The sequence below is a fragment of the Anolis carolinensis genome, chromosome 1, assembly GCF_035594765.1.
Source record: "Anolis carolinensis isolate JA03-04 chromosome 1, rAnoCar3.1.pri, whole genome shotgun sequence".
NCBI classification, from domain to species: Eukaryota; Metazoa; Chordata; class Lepidosauria; order Squamata; family Dactyloidae; genus Anolis; species Anolis carolinensis.
In genome coordinates this window covers 361,047,048-361,052,614 of record NC_085841.1, presented here as the reverse complement: position 1 = coordinate 361,052,614, position 5,567 = coordinate 361,047,048, and positions in this window count along the sequence as shown.

The window sequence follows — 5,567 nt, the reverse complement described above, 5'->3', positions numbered from 1 at the left end:
GACGTGGATTGGCCGAATCCGCCAGTCGGGGGCCTTCCGCAGCCGCCGGCGCATATTATAGTTACCTAAGTTGCTGCCTGATGCCAGTCATTATTTATATCTCTCCGTAGGGTTCTTTATTTCCTACCACACACTTTCTTAAATACACAGCTTCTTTAGCGGGAGATGCTTTTTAGATGGCGTCCCTCTTTTTCCCAATAAGTGTCGCTCCGACGCGCGCAGGCGATTTTGAAGACACCTAAAAACACCGCCTCCGTTAACGCCCGCTGAGAAGGCATTTTTAGTGGATTCCAGAAAGAGTTGGGTAAAGAGGTGCGGGTTCTTTGCGCTTGCAGCAACATTTCCGGTTATAGATGGCAGGCATTGTAATCTCAACTTGCAAGCACATATATGATGATAGAGAGATATGTGATTATAGCATGCAAATATATATGTGTGTGTATATATATGCGTGATATATGCATGATATATATTTTCAGGCAAATAGATCTATATATATAAATGAGTGATGGTATCACAGCAACCCACAAAACAACAAAACTACAGGCCCCCCCAACCTCGAAATTTGACAACACAACCCATCATCTACGCCTCTAGGTTGATACAACAAAAAGAAAAGAAAAATAAAGTCCTAATTAGAGGGAGAGCAATTGATTTATCCAATTGCTGCCAGTTTAGAGGGCTAATCTCTGCCCACTTGGTCTTCTAGCAACCAACTCAGCCAAGGGACAGCCAGGGTTCAGTTAGGGGACAGGCAGATTTAGGCCTCACTTAGGCTTCTTCCACAGATTATCTAATTTGCACTGGATTATATGGCAGTGTAGACTCAAGGCCCTTCCACACAGCTATATAACCCATTTATAATCCATTATTATCTTATATCAATATAATCTTATATTATCTGCTTTGCATTGGATTATCTTGAGTCCACACTACCATATAATCCACTTCAGTGTGCATTTTATACAGCTGTGAAGAAGGGGCTTCATATAATCCAGTCCTAAGCAGATAATATAAGATTATCAATATGCAGTAGAATCTCACTTATCCAACATAAACAGGCCGGCAGGATAAGTGAATATGTTGGATAATAAGAAGGGATTTAGGAAAATCCAATTAAACATCAAATTAGGTAATCGTTATACAAATTAAGCATCAAAACATCATATTATACAACAAATTTGACAGAAAAAGTAGTTCAATGCTCACTAATGCTATGTTGTAATTACAGTAGAGTCTCACTTATCCAACATTCGCTTATCCAATGTTCTGGATTATCCAACGCATTTTTGTAGTCAATGTTTTCAAAACATCATGATATTTTGGTGCTAAATTCGTAAATACAGTAATTACTACATAGCATTACTGCATATTGAACTACTTTTCTGTCAAATTAGTTGTATAACATGATGTTTTGGAGCTTAATTTGTAAAACCATAACCTAATTTGATGTTTAATAGGCTTTTCCTTAATCCCTCCTTATTATCCAACATATTCACTTATCCAACATTCTGCCAGCCTGTTTATGATGGATAAGTGAGACTCTACTGTATATATATATGTGTGTGTGTGTGTTGGATAATGAGGAGTTAAGGAAAGGCCTATTAAACATCAAATTAGGTTATGATTTTACAAATTAAGCCCCAAAACATCATGTTATACAACAAATGTGACAGAAAAAGTAGTTCAATGTGCAGTAATGCTATGTAGTGATTACTATATTTACGAATTTAGCACCAAAATATCACAATGTATTGAAAACATTGACTACAAAAACATTGACTACTAAAAGGCAGACTGCGTTGGATAATCCAGAACATTGGATAAGCGAATGTTGGATAAGTGAGACTCTACTGTAATATGAAATGATTACTGTGATAGAATAATACAGAACAATATAATCTCTAAAACCAGGACAGTAAATAAAGAGCAACACTCTGAAAGCAGGGAAATTGGGAATTCCACAAAGGAAACAACCAGGGCCAGCTAACACCTCCCAACAAAGATTCCCCCAGGCAGGAAGCAGACAGTCTTTGAAGCTGCAAGGTCATTAAATGCTAATCAAGGTGGCTAATTGCAGCATTCATACCTGCCAAACTGAGACTATTGCTATTCAACCTGGCCAACCAAGGATTCCGCAAGGTAGAAAGCGGCCAGGCTTGCAAGCAGCAAGGCTATTCAGTGCTATTCAACCTGGCCAACCAAGATTTCCCCTAGATAGAAAACCCCCAGGCTTTGAAGTCACGAGGCTACTCCATGCTATTCAACCTGGCCTAGCAAGGAAGCCCTATGTAGAAAGTGGCCAGGCTTTTAAGCTGCAAGACTATTCAGTGCAGTTCAAGCTGGCCAAACAAGGATTCCCCTACTAAGGAAGTAGCCAGGCTTCAAAGCGGCTCTTTGATTGAGGATACGACTCCAGCTACTCCAGAAAACGACCAGGCTTTAAGGCGGCAAGGCTATTCACTGCTATTCCACCTGGCCAACAAATGATTCCCATAAGCATACTGTCTGCAACATTCTTTCCCTTATTTAGTTAATTTATTACAAAGTATAAAGGTGCACTGTGGTACATTATCCTCGACTCTTGATTCTTTGTATCTTCCTTGCCTCCTTTGACTTTCTGTGATATTGCTACAATGTAGGTGCACCCTTAATTTGATTTCCTTTATTTCCTTTTACCTCTTTCTGGAAAAAAATGCTAGACTAATTTTTTTCAATTACTGTATATACTCGAATATAAGCCTAGTTTTTCAGTCCTTTTTTTAAGACTGAAAAAGTCCCCCTCAACCAGGGTGAGGGTCCTGGTTGGCTTATATTTGGGTCAGCTTATATTTGAGAATATTGGTACATTTATTATTTTTCTCTATTATTATTGGTATTATTACATTTATTATTTTTCTCTATTATTGTTGCTGCAATTACATTTATTTTACTCTATTTTTTATTATTATTAATGCATTTATTATTTCACTCTGATCTTATTACAGTAGAGTCTCACTTATCCAACACTCGCTTATCCAACATTCTGGATTACCCAACACATTTTTGTAGTCAATGTTTTCAATACATCATGATATTTTGGTGCTAAATTCGTAAATACAGCAATTACTACATAGCATTACTGCGTATTGAACTACTTTTTCTGCCAAATGTGTTGTATAACATGATGTTTTGGTGCTTAATTTGTAAAATCATAACCTAATTTGATGTTTAATAGGCTTTTCCTTAATGCCTCCTTATTATCCAACATATTCGCTTATCCAACATTCTGCCAGCCCGTTTATGTTGGATAAGTGAGACTCTACTGTATTATTATTGCATTTATTATTTTACTCTATTTATTATTACTTGTATTCTTTTCCTGTATTATTTATTATTATTATTATTATTATTATTATTATTATTATTACATGTATTATTTTACTCTATTATTTTTAAAAGGATACATAAGCACATTTACATTGAAGAAGATGAGAATAATAATTTGATCAGAGTTGGACAGTCTTATCTTAAATCTGAGCTTTATGTAAATATTCAAAAACATTTAAGCTATTGATGCCTCAATTAATGTAATTTTATTGGTACAGTAGAGTCTCACTTATCCAAGCTAAATGGGCCAGCAGAAGCTTGAATAAGCGAATATCTTAGATAATAAGAAGGGATAAAGAAAAAGCCTATTAAACATCAAATTAGGTTATAACTTTACAAATTAAGCACCAAAACTTCATGTTATACAACAAATTTGACTGAAAAAGTAGTTCAATACGCAGTAATGCAGGGGTCCCCAAACTAAGGCCCGGGGGCCGGATGCGGCCCTCCGAGGTCATTTACCTGGCCCCCGCCCTCAGTTTTATAATATAATATATTGTATATACATATGATATTGATAATAATATTATCATTTTATACAATATAATACGAATAATAATACCATATAATAATATTAATTATATGTTATATATTGCATATAATATTACAGTATAGTGGTATAGTTCAATATCTATATATATATATAAAAGAGTGATGGCATCAGGGCAGCGGACAAAACAACAAAACTACAGGCCCCCCAATCTCGAAATTTGACAACACAACCCATCATTCACGACTCTAGGATGATACAACAAAAAGAAAAGAAAAATAAAGTCCTAATTACAGGGAGAGGAATAATAGTTTTTATCCAATTGCTGCCAGTTAGAAGGCTAAGCTCCGCCCACTTGGTCTCCTAGCAACCTACTCAGCCCAGGGGACAGGCACAGTTAGGCCTCACTTAGGCCTCTTCCACAGATTATCAGATTTTAACTGGATTATATGGCAGTGTAGAATCAAGGCCCTTCCACACAGCTATACAACCCATTTATAATCTTATATTATCTGCTTTGAACTGGATTATCTTGACTCCACACTGCCATATAATCCACTTCAGTGTGCATACTAAACATAAAAACTACCATACAACAGACATTCAATACCACCACTACCTCAACAATTTCTCACCAACACCACCAGAAAATGCCACAGCAACACGTGGCCGGGCACAGCTAGTAGTAATATATTATGCTAATATTGTGCTAGGCTAATAATATAATATATTGTATATACATATAATTTGTAAGCCACTCTGAGTCCCCTTTGGGGTGAGAAGGATGTGATACAAATGTAGTAAATAAATGCAGTAAATAATAAATAAATAAATAAATAAATAAATAAATAAATAAATTTTAGACTTAGGCTCGCCCAAAGTCTGAAATGACTTGAAGGCACACAACAACAACAACAACAACAACCCTAATTAACATGACTATCTCATTGGCCAGAAGCAGGACCACACTTCCCATTGAAATCCTAATAAATGTATGTTGGTTAAAATTGTTTTTATTTTTAAATATTGTATTGTTCTTTCATTGTTGTTGTTGTTGTTGTTGCTGTTGTTTTTGCACTACAAATAAGACATATGCAGTGTGCATCGGAATTTGTTTGTATTTTTTTTTCAAATGATAATCCGGCCCCTCAACAGTCTGAAGGATTGTGGACCGGCCCTCGGCTTAAAAAGTTTGAGGACCCCTGCAGTAATGTTATGTTGTAATTACTGTATTTACGAATTTAGCACCAAAATATCATGATATATTGAAAACATTGACTACAAAAATGGCTTGGATTATCCAGAGGCTTGGATAAGTGAGGTTTGGATGAGACTCTCTACTGTATCTATTTTTATTTCTGAAATTTACCACTCTTGGCTTATACTGGAGTAAATGTTTTCCCAGTTTTTTCATGGTAAAGTTAGGTGCCTCGGCTTATATTCGGGTCGGCTTATACTCAAGTATATACGGTAAGCATTAAGGTAGTGGAATAACTGAACTATACAGACTGATGATTATATCATTTTAAGTTGTGGTATTTTCTGTTTCTGGCTTATTTTGGCTTATTACTGGGGAGATTTTCATTATCTCAACCCAGTTCTTCATTTCATTGATTTTCTATACATTTTAACAGACTCTGCTTTGGAAGTCTCTTTTTAGGCTTCCTTCCCAGAACTGCAACTCACTTCCTTGTGTGACCTTGGGCAG